Below are 12251 nucleotides of genomic sequence, written 5' to 3' on the forward strand. Positions count from 1 at the left end.
ACCCAGCGGTTTCATTTGAACGCAAGTGAAACGCTGGTCACCATGGGCGCATCTCTTTGCCGCCCCCCCCCACGCCCACACTGCTAGGTCAAACCAGATGGTGAACAAGCAGTGTGCCGCGCCCGCTCACGCCAAGCGGCTACACATGAGCATAACTGTATATATGCACAGTCGCTCACTGGCAATTAAAATAAGGTCCCTCCCTGGGCTAATTTCTCGTGTATTGGGGCCTTTAATGTATGATGGCCATCACCTGTGTTGAACTAGTTAACTTACTGTATGAGAAGGTTGTAAGAGGTTGCACATAGCAACTTGTGCAACTATCACATGATATCAAGTGGACCCACCCTGGGCATCGGAGGGAATAGCCCACTGCCCATCCCTAGTACAAATACAGTAGCAGATGCCACGGCCAGCCTACAGCAGTTCTGAGACAGAGGAACACTGGTATAGACAAAGGACACTGAGGCAACCATAAGTGCAGAAGGCAGGTAAACAACAAACTATTTATATTATTACTAAAGTAAGTTTCTATATAATGATGACTGAATTTTGTACATAAATTCCTATAAGGACACTTTTGCATGAACGTAAAAATGTTCCACGATTCTTACATTTGAATTTTTTGTGTGACCAGATACCCCTGGTATTTAATAATTTTTTCCCAAAAACTTTGGGTGAAATTTAATAGGATGAGAGATTCAGAAAGTGAGAGATTTGGTAAGAAATCTCCAGATTTTTTAAAGCGGCAATCATTTACACTTCAAATTCAAACTGGTTTTGCAGTGTAAATGATTGTCGCTTTAAAAAAACCTGGAGATTTCTTACCAAATCTCTCACTTTCTGAATCTCTCATTCTTTTAATTCCCCCCCCTTAATGTTTATAAGGTGTATCATCTAAAACCAGCAAAAGCTAAATGTGATATACAGAGGGGGCAGGTCTCATCATTGCAGGGGATGGCGATGGCGACGCAAGCCGCCATCCCCCGCCACCCGCCATCTGTACAGCGAAAGGGGATGCGCGCACAAGATGCGCGTGCGCCCCCTTCCGACGGCGCTTCCCCCGGGTCACCACGGCTTGTCGGCAGTCACCCAGGGTCCCCACTGCCTCCCCGCACCCCCCCCCCCCCCCTAAAACCCTGTCCATCTCCCTGAAGCGGAGACGGACAGGGTTTCCGTCGCTCCGCCGACGGAAACTGAGACGCGCGTGCGCGTGAGACACATTCGCGTCTCAGTCAGATGGCGAGCCGGACTGCTGGCGGATCGCCAGCGGTGACGTTCTGGCGATTCCCCAGCAAAGAAGAGCCCGGCCCCATCTGTAAGTGATAACTCGGGAAAAATATTGTGAATCAATTTTTAAAATACATCTCCCGAGCCCAGTCTCCTTCTTATTATGTTTCAGGTGCAACCGAGTAATTGAATGAAATATAGGTCAATTTATAATTTATAAATAGGTAAATACCTATATAACTGTATTAGATTGCTGCTTCCAAAGAGTTTCTGGAACACTCTAACCATATAACGGAACCTTTGATTAACCCTTTGAGTGCCGACGTTGCTGTGAGCGATCTTCAAAATATGAATCACCTAGTTATATATTATATATATATATATATATATATATATTATATATATATATATACACACTGCTTCAGGGATCCAGGCGTCTGTTGTCTTGAAAAAGGGTCATGCGATGACCCGAAACGTCGACCTTGCCTTGTGGAATTTTTAATGGATCAAATAAAAGTTTGAAGTTTTAATTCAAGTCTGGTGAGTGCGCTCTTTATCTCCTTGGATATATATGGCCTCTTTGGATTGTGGTCTGAGTTACATGGACACTATATATATATATATATATATATATATATATATATATAGAGGGGGGTTGGCGGCACTCGGAAATAAAGAGCAGATCACACGGGTATTATCAATGTTTCTGTGCCAATCTGGCACTTTTATCAAGGTGCCAAGGGTCCTGCACCTTGATAAAAGTGCCAGATTGGCACAGAAACGTTGGTAATACCCGTGTGGTCTGCTCTTTATTTCCGAGTGCCGCCAACCCCCCTCTACATATTTGGCACCCAGCCAAGGCCTAGCCAGGAGGGCACCGGACCGTTCAGCATCATTTACACATCTAACATTGGATGTTTTTGGAGTGCCTCCTCACGTCCTTCTATATATATATATATATATATATATATATATATATATATATATATATATATACATATATATATATATATATATAAAAAATTTTTTTTTTTTTTAGGCAATTTTGGTCGCTACTCATTCATGTACATAAAGAATAATAATGGGGTGATCCCAAAGCTGTTGGGCCTGACAGAATTAACACTATCAGGTCGGACAGCTTTGGGAACCCCCATGTGGTAACCTGCTATATGCAAATTGACTGCTGAATAGGGATGGGTAATCATATGATGTTTAATCGGTAACATCGAATTTATGCTTTCAATGTTCGATGTTTAACCCTGTAATGTTAAGGATCCAATGTTTCCTCAACATCGCTAGATTTCTCAATTTTCCAATGTTTTTTTTGTGTGTGTCACTGTGTGGTGCTGTCACTGCTTTCGGCAGCAAGCTCACTCACTTTTATATTCATAGACAACTTAAAAAACATACAAAACAGTAACCCACACTGGGCCAGATGCAGTAAGCTTCAAAAGTTATAAAATGGAGAGTGATAAACCACCAGCCAATCAGCTCCTACCTGCCAAGTCACAGACTGTGTTTAATAAATGTGAGGCAGGAGCTGATTGGATGGTGGCTTATCACTCTCCATTTTATCACTTTTGAAGCTTAGTGCATCTGTGTGGTGATGATACAGACTTCAGTTGAGAGAGAAAAAAAGATTAACTAAAGAGGAAGTGAGAACATTAAAGCTACTGTATAGTATACTCCTAATATTGCAACAAATATTAAGGTACAGTATGTTCTATTTTGCATTGTATGGACAGTTTTTTGTTATTTTCTATGTTCAACTTAAGTTATTAGCCTGTTGCTACTGTTAAAAATCAAGTTAAAAATGTTACTTCCTCATCTTTGCGGCCACCGCTTACGCTACGGAACTTACATAGCATATAGCGAGCCGCGAGGGTTATTTTCGGGGTCCACGCCACCATCTATTACCTTTAGTAATGTTGTGGCAAGCGAAGCACAGTGAGCCACGTAGCCTGAAAGATGGTGGAGCAATAGTGAGGGGACAATCGCGATTCACGTAGCGGCTAACGTAACTGGCGTAAGCAGTGGCCGTAAAGATGAGGAAGTACCTTAAAAATATTTAAAAATAGCAGATTGTGAGCTGCTGTGAGTTGTTGCAATAAAGTTTTGTTAGTTAATGCTTCATTTTTTTCACCTCCGTAACAAATTTTAGTTACCACATAACATGAATAATTTATCCAATGTGTGTGTAAACTCTAAGGCCCCCATTTATCATTGATCGCATTTACAATGCGACCTGGGCGGAATATTACCGCCCAGTATCGCATTGTAAAATGCGATAATTTCGTCCAAATATATTACCTGCTGTGCGCAGGGACAGGGCTCCGAAAGGAGCCTGTCCCTGCGATGCCTGGATCCGGAAGCCGGGGGGTCTTCGCATGCGTGTTTATTCGCTGCCCCCCCCTCCCCCCCGCTGACTGCACTGCTCGGGCAGTGTGATGTGTAGGCTACAACTACAATGGGCTATCGCAATATCAGAATGGTGATAGCCCAGGGGTGCGAAGCCGGGCTGCCCGATGTTAATACATCGGGCAGCTTCGCATTCCCCATAGAAATCTATGGGGGATGCAGCCGGCGGCGCTGCAGGGGGGGGATCGCAGCAGGGATCGGAGATTCCTGCTGCGGTCCCCTGTGATACATTAGGGGGATACTTAATATTTGCGGTTAACCCCCGAAAACGTGTGTTTTCGGGGATTTAGCTGCAAATATTAGTTGATAAATGCAGCCCTTAGCCACCAATAAGATAAACTTAATAGAAGGATTATTTATCATTTCAGAAGTTTATTGGTGTATTATATGCTTAAGTAGGCAGTTTATTAATAAAATATGGAAACATCGGTTAACATTGGTTAACATCGGCTTCAGAGTACCAATTTTTAGGTATATGTGATGTTTTGTAACCAATGTTGAAAAACATCATTTAACTGATGTTTTCTTTCGATGTCCCATCCCTACTGCTGAATATATGGGGAGGTGGAGTGCTCTAGACTTTGTAATTTGAGCAATAATCTTTTATGGAGAAGTATATGTCTAATGTATAATCCATTATTATTATTTATACATGAATCGGGTATGGATCACTGGATAGACAGCAACTAGGTCGACAAGATGGGTCGACACCACTAGATCGATATCCATTAAGGTCGACATGACTGAAGGTCGACATGCCAGAAGATCGGTACTTGTATACTATCACGGCTCCCATCGCATGCCATCGCATGCCACATGTAGTGGCATGCGATGCGATGCGATTTTACCGGGTTTTGTATGGATTTGTTGTAAAATCCGCATGCCATCGCATCGCATGCCATGCGATGCTATGCGATGGCATGCGATTTTTATCACAAATGCATCCAAATGCATTTAAATTATTAGCAAACATGTTAAATGCACCCCAAATGTCTTTTTTCACACTGTACCACCCCCACTATGAATGCCAACCCGAAGCGTGGCGAGCGGCGGCGGTACGCGTCCTACGACCTTTTCATACCCCCACTATCCACGTCGGCGTGGAGTTGAGAATAGAAAGTGTGGCGAGTGTAGCGAGCCACCGAGCCCGTAGCGTGGCGAGCGCAGTGAGCCCCGCGAGGGGACGCGGATACCTTCACAGGTATCCGTGTCCCCTCGCGGGATTCACAGCTATCCGTGTCCCCTCGCAGGGCTCGCTGCGCTCGCCACGCTTCGGGCTCGGTGGCTCGCTACACTCGCCACACTTTCTATTCTCAACTCCACGCCAACGTGGATAGTGGGGGTATGAAAAGGTCATAGGACACGTTAGGCCGCCCCTCGCGGGCTCGCTGCGCTCGCCACGCTTCGGGTTGGCGTTCATAGTGGGGGTGGTACAGTAACAAATGCCCTTTGGGGTGCATTTAACATGATTTTAACACATGTCAATGATTTCTGTGAAAAATGGCATCACATCGCATCGCATCGTATCGCATGCGATGGCATGCGATGCGATGCGATTTTTTCCTATATGATGCCCATCGTGGGAGCCGTGATACTACACAAGTACCGAAGATCGACATGACTGAAGGTTGACATGGGTTAGGTTGACAGGGTCATTAGGTCAACAATCATTAGGTCGACAAGGGGAAGGTCGACAGTCAAAAATTCTATATATGTTTCTATATAAAAGGTCAACATTTGGTTTTGCACTATTTGTCCCGGATGTCGACACAGTCGACATGGACACTGAAACGTAGCACCGCTTCCCATCGCATGGCACACTGCGCTCGCCATGCTTCGGGCACGGTATTCCTTATTTGTGTGTACCTCACAACAGTGAATCTTAATCAGTAGCGGTTCTTGTATCTCTGTCATTAAGTTGCATTCTAATTTAGCACCAACACCATTAACAGTTCTAACTTTTTAATTGTTATGGTGAAGTGCCCAGTAATGCCTGCGTGCGCATGTCCCAGTGCAACAGCCCCCTGCCCGCCAACTACCCGCCCCGCTGTGTGCGAACGGCTCGATGACTGTAATAGTTGCCGAAGGCGTTCGTACATCGGGCCTGCACATGCGTATATTCACCGATACATCGGTCTCCACAGCAAATTTGCAGGGGACCTAGTAAACCTGAATCACTCCCATAGGGGGAGATCTACTAAGCTTCAAAAGTGATAAAATAGAGAGTGATATCCAACCAACCAATAAGCTGCTGCCTGACATTTTTCAAACACAGTCTGTGACTTGGCAGGTAGGAGCTGATTGGCTGACTTTTTATCACTCTCCATTTTATCACTTTTGAAGCTTAGTGTGTCTGGCCCTTGGGTGTGATATATGGTCCTGACAGTCGGGACCCCGACAGTCATTAGCATGCCGTCGGGACCCCGACAGTCATTAGCATGAGTCCGGACTCAGACAGCGGGGCGAGTGCAACAAAGCCTTGATGTCATTAATGGGTGCACTAGTGACGCAGCTTGCAGGCTGTCTGTAGTAGTGAGCGCTACTTTGTTTACATTCATTTGCTAAGCACCGAGCCGGCTTCTTACAATTATTTCACTTCTGAGAGACACGGAGCTGCCGCGCGGTCTAGTGAACGATGCATACACCTGACCTGAGTACTACAGGTGTGAGTAACAGTGGCGTAGCTACGTTTTGGGCGCCCCCCCCCATCGCCGCCCGCCGAGCACCCCTACCCCACCGCCCATGCAAACCCCCCCTCAATCCCCCACAGCCTTACCTATCGCGCTGGTCCCGGCAGCTCCGTTCTTCTGCTGAGGACCACCAGAAAATGGCCGCCCCCATACAGCAGACAGTTTCAGAGAACTGTGTGCTATATGGGGGCGGCCATTTTGTGGTGGTCCTCAGCAGAAGAACGGAGCCGCCGGGACCAGCGCGATAGGTAAGTCTGTGGGGGATTGAGGGGGGGTTTAACTATAGCACCGCAGCCCCCGGCGACCCCACATGCACAGCGCCCCCTGTGGTGGCGGGGTTGCGGTGCTATAGTTACATCCCTGGTGAGTAATATATTTTAACTATGTCTTGATGGTCCTTGGTTATTGTTGTATGTGTATGTACTGTAGGTAAGTGTGGTCTATTCACTGTTGAGTTGTCTGCTTGTCCCTGAAGATGGGGGTACGCCCCAAAACCGCATAAGACTTCCTAATAAAGGACAGAGTTTTATTTACTTTCTAAGTCTGCGGAGGGCTGCTTTAAAAAACTGCTATACAGTATATCGGGCTGATGCAAACAACCCTAAAGGCCCATACACACTTGACGATTTTCAGCTGAAAATCGCTCAAAACAGCCGTTTTGAGCGATCTTTGGCTCAAAATCGCCTAGTGTGTATGGCCCAGAGATTGCCCACTAGCGATGATGCACGCTCCCGCATCATCGCTAGGAAAGTGGTTCATCTGCTGGTTTTACCAGCAGATGAGGCGATGATGGATGGTTTTTCATTCATCATCACCATGTGTGTATATACCTGCCGGGCTGAAAGATGAACCACTTTCAGCCCGGTGGACCACCCCGCTGCCCAAGCCGCCCCCTCGCCTGTCATACTTACCCTGCGCTCATCACCAGGCTCCGTCTGGCCCGCAGGCTGCTACTGCTCTCCGGCCAGGCTAAACACCCGGCTCGCCTCGCCCCCCACCCTGGACAACACTGAGCAGACAGCAGTGTTGTCTGCCCAGCTAAACACACTGGCCACCAATGTTTATATTTTTCTGCCCACTGCCACCAATGTATTAATTTAAATGCAGCAATATATCATCATTATTATATATCAGGGCTCGACAAATACCGGTCGCCAGGTCGCCACGGCGACCAGATTCTGCTTCCTGGCGACCAGATTTTTAGCAGGGAGGGAGGAAGCAGAATCTGGTCGTCGGCAGCCCGACCACCCCCTCCCCCGTCCTGTCAGGCCAGCAGCAGCGCGAGCGCGGTCCCTGATCCACACCCCCCTCCCCGTGTTCGCAGCAGCGGCAGCACAGCGGCAGCAGAACACAGTTTTAAAATACTTGGTCCTGACTCCTGCCGCAGCCAATAGAAGTCCCCAGCGCAGCCGCTGCCTCATCCAATCAGGGAGGTCTGAGGCTGAGACCTCTGACCTTTCTTCCCTGTAGTGCGTCATCCTGCGCCGGGCACCGAGTCCCCGCAGAGCGCTACGCCTCCTGATTCTCCCGCTGTGTGGATCAGCGAGGGAGACCGCGCTACTACCACTAACAGGGGTCTTTCCCCCAGCCCCGCTTCCGCACCTCTACTGGCAGCCGCACCTCTGCTCTCCGGGGCACCACCGCTTCTTGCTGCTGGACAAGCCTGGATTCCAGCATGCAACCCCGGGCAAAAGGTCATATTACCCCTGGGCCAAAGGGCATGTTTACCCCTGGGCCAAAGGGCATGTTTACCCCTGGGCACAAGGGCATGTTTACCCCTGGGCACAAGGGCATGTTTACCCCTGGGCACAAGGGCATGTTTACCCCTGGGCACAAGGGCATGTTTACCCCTGGGCACAAGGGCATGTTTACCCCTGGGCACAAGGGCATGTTTACCCCTGGGCACAAGGGCATGTTTTACCCCTGGGCACAAGGGCATGTTTGCCCTGGCATCAAGCATGCAACCTGTAGCAATGAGCATGTAGGTAAGCGGCACTTATGTGACATTATATGTACTAAGCGTTACAGCGTGTGGTATTATATGTAATGGGCATGCCGGTGTTTTGTAGAATGTGTAATGGGCATTATGGCATGTGGAATAACATGTAATGGGTGTGTGACATGTGTAATAGGCATTGCATTGTAAAAAAAATATCCACGCCTTCGGCGCGCACTGCCCCTATTTTTAGTTTGTCTGGCTCCTACACTTTCATGCTGGCTCCTAGATTTTAAAAAATTTGTCAAGCCCTGTTATATATATATATATATATATATATATATATATATCTCTTATATATTTGGCTACATCTGTCACTCAAAGTGTGTCTGAAGCTGTAACGCTGGGTGGAGCCTCTGACTCACATGACAGAGAACCAGCCCAGTGAGGGACACAATGCTCTGCTCCTGCACTTTCCTTTTAATGTATGATTGCCATCACCTGTGTTGAAGCACCTCTCCTATCAATTAACCTGTTCAACACAGATGGAGGTAATCATACATTAGGAAGAAAGTCCAACGGCAGAGCATTGTGTCCCTCCTGGCATAGGTCATGTTGGGAGGTATGCACAGTGCCAGACACCCTCTGCCTCCTCATGTTACCCAGCAAAGACACAGCTACTCACCAGACACACCAGGTGAGCGCCCCACATACCTCCCAACATGACCCTCTCCAGGAGGGACAGAATGCTCTGTTTGTGGACTTCCATCTTAATTTAGGATTGTCATCACCTGTTTTAAACAGGGTAATTGATAAGAAAGGTGTTTAAGCACAGGTGATGGTAATCCATAAATTAAGAAGAAAGTCCAGAAACAGAGCAATGTGTCCCTCCTGGAGAGGGTCATGTTGGGTATGCACCTCCCCCCCCCCCCCCCCCATTCACGGCATCCCCACGATTAAATGGCACATGCAAAACACTGACATGGCTATGGTCGACAATGAAAAAGGTTGACAAGATTTATTTTTCACTTTTTCAATGTTTTCATATTCATTCTCATGTGTCGACATGGACACCAATGAAGTGCCACACTTATGTCAACAATTACATGTGTTGACCTTTCTTGTGGCGATTCGCGGCACCCGCCGCAACCCCCCTCCCGCGATTTGCAGCACACCCCCCGCAATTCGCGGCACCCCCGGTGACTCCCGCGATTCGCGGCACCCCGCGACCTCCCGCGATTTGCGCCAACCCCCTGGCCCCCCTCGCGAGGTTCACTGTGCCCCCCACGACCCCCCCAACCGCGATTCCCCACCCCTGACCCCCCCTCCTGTCATTGCGGCAACCCCCCCGCGATCCACCCTCCTGCGATTCACGCGCCCCCCCCCCTCCCACGATTCGCGGCACCCACATGCCCCCCCGCGACCCCCCCTCCCGCAATTCATGGCATCCACCCACGACCCCTCCTCCCGTGATTCGCGGACACCCCTCACCTCCTCCCTCCCCTCCCCACCCCCGCGCGCGATTCACGGCAACCCCAGGATTAAATGGCACATGCACGGCTATGGTCGACAATGAAAAAGGTTGACATGAGTTTTTGAAGATTTATTTTTCTTTTTTTCAATGTTTTAATATTCATTCTCATGTGTCGACATGGACACCGATGAAGTGCCACACTTATGTCAACATTTACATGTGTTGAACTTTCTGTGTTGATTTTTTTGTGTAGCAATTTTTTTCCAGTGACAACTATGAACTATGTGCACGTCAACCAATTCTTTGTATAATATATAACACCTGTTCTGTTTTACTGCAGGTGTTTTAAGTCAGATCTTTTACTGCTACTATTACTGTTTATGTAAATGCATTCTGAATGACAGCAACATCCTACCATCCTTCTACAAGAATATATAACCAACTAGGTGATTCATCGCGCCCCGTGCCCCCCTCCCGCGATTCGCAACCCCCCATTGCGCAATTCACGCCCCCTCCCGCGCTTTGCGGGCCCCCGCCCCCTCCCTCCCTTGATTCACGGCACCCCCCGCGCCCCCTCCCCGCAATTCACGGCACCCCTAAGCCCCTCTTTAGTCCCCCGTATACTCACACACCCCTATCACTACCCAGCTTCCTGCTCTCCTGAACCGTAACTCCCACCACTGGAGAGTCGCTGACGCTGTTTTGCCCACATGCCCCTATCATGCCTCATAGCCCAGCTTCCTGCTCTCATCCACCCGAACTCCCACCCAGTAGGAGGAGACACTGACTAAGGGCCACCATCCTGTACTCCTGTACTGCCACGCTGGACCCTCACCCACTGGCAGAAGCTGCACAGTATCTCCCACCCTCCTCTTTAGGCCCCCTTATGCCCACATACCCCTATCACTACCCAGCCTCCTGTTTTCCTGTGTCGTGACCTCCGCCAGTGGGGAGCTGCTGACTCAGAAACACCCTACTATACTATTGCACACACACACCTAAACAACATGCACACACAGCCCCCCCCCCACACCCACAAATGTCATTGTACCATCCACACTATCAATGTACATCTTACTCTGTGACCACTTTTTAATTAAACAAAACAATACACACCCCCTTCCACATCATATGCTCTCTATTTAACACATTTCACCTATAACTCAAGTTGCAATACAGGCCATCTTACATACAATTCTAACCATATTTCTCATATACAAATGTTCACAAATTAAGGGGGCGCAGCCCCTTACGACGGTGTGAAGAGCGCCCGTAGGGCGCGATGAATCACCTAGTATATATATATATATAATATATATATAGTACACTTACCCCCCCAGTTGAAGGAGTCCAGACCAGCACACAGCGAGTAGATGAAGAAAAAAAGGGGTTTATTTCATGTGCAACAAATGCAAACAGCAGCTGTCCCGACAGCTGTTTCTACTGGGCTCTGCCAGTTGTCATCAGGGGAGATCAACTGGCAGAGCTCCTTCAACTGGGGGGGTAAGTGTACTGCATTTCACTCTTATGGACCTGGCACCGGTGTAATATTGTTTTTGGGTGGAGTGCCGCCCTGTCTCCCAATTATATATATAAATATCTATATATATAGATATATATATATATCTATATATATATAGATATATATAGATATATATCTATATATATCTATATATATTTATATATATATATATATATATACACAATAATAATAATACAGGTCGAGTATCCCGTATCCGAATATCCGTTATCCGAATTATTCCGAAATACGGACATTCCAGAAAGTGAAAATTTTTTTTTTTTTTTGCTAAAAACTCACTGGGGACATTTGTAACAGCATCACTGGGGACATGATATGTAACTGGCACTATATATGTACAAGACAATGATTGCTTGGCATTCAAATTCAGTGCTGAGATAGTACACACATTTTGTTTCACGTTTTGAAACCTTGTTTTTTGAACAATTAAAATATATTTGTGTGTATTTTATGTGGTAATAAAATATATTTGTGTGTATATTATGTGTTTATACAGCATAAATGCAAGATATTTCAAAATACATCATTGAAATATTAAAATATTCCGAAATACGGAATAATCCGTTATCCAAAATTCTCCTGGTCCCGAGCATTTTGGATACGGGATACTCAACCTGTAATATACACTTGTGGGCGAATGGCACTCACAATCCACTTGTTAACACATGCTGGGGTATCGATCCCAGGCTCCAGGTCCATGCAACACAGTCCACGCCACCAATATAATTTGTAAAAAGAAGGAGAACTCACCAGACTTTTCTTTGAAAAAATAAAACAGTCTTTATCTTACGTCATCATGTCATCAGTTAGTATGTCGACGTTTCGGGCAATGCAGTGCCCTTCCTCAAGACAAGACACCAGAGGCAGAGTGCCACGGGGTGGCGGGTGATGTGGAGCTCCACGGGGTGGCGGGTGATGTGGTGACGGCCGCCGAGTCGCTCCGGGGGGATTCCCCCCGTCTAA

The 12251-nt window shown here is 47.3% G+C and overlaps 1 protein-coding gene across 3 annotated transcripts in view; it reads left to right on the forward strand.

Annotated features, from left to right (window-relative positions):
- The first annotated feature begins 383 nt into the window (after positions 1-383).
- The window catches only part of LOC146035382 (uncharacterized), a 103567-nt gene continuing 91699 nt past the window's right edge, over positions 384-12251 (forward strand). The window contains exon 1 of one of the 3 annotated variants that reach the window (XM_083158791.1): positions 384-491. The gene's annotated coding sequence lies outside the window, so the exon portion shown is untranslated. The remainder of the gene's footprint in view (positions 492-12251) is intronic. The other 2 variants (XM_083158789.1, XM_083158790.1) reach the window with 2 other exon arrangements.

Source organism: Crinia signifera, chromosome 9, assembly GCF_055691185.1.
Source record: "Crinia signifera chromosome 9, ASM5569118v1, whole genome shotgun sequence".
Classification (NCBI taxonomy): Eukaryota; Metazoa; Chordata; class Amphibia; order Anura; family Myobatrachidae; genus Crinia; species Crinia signifera.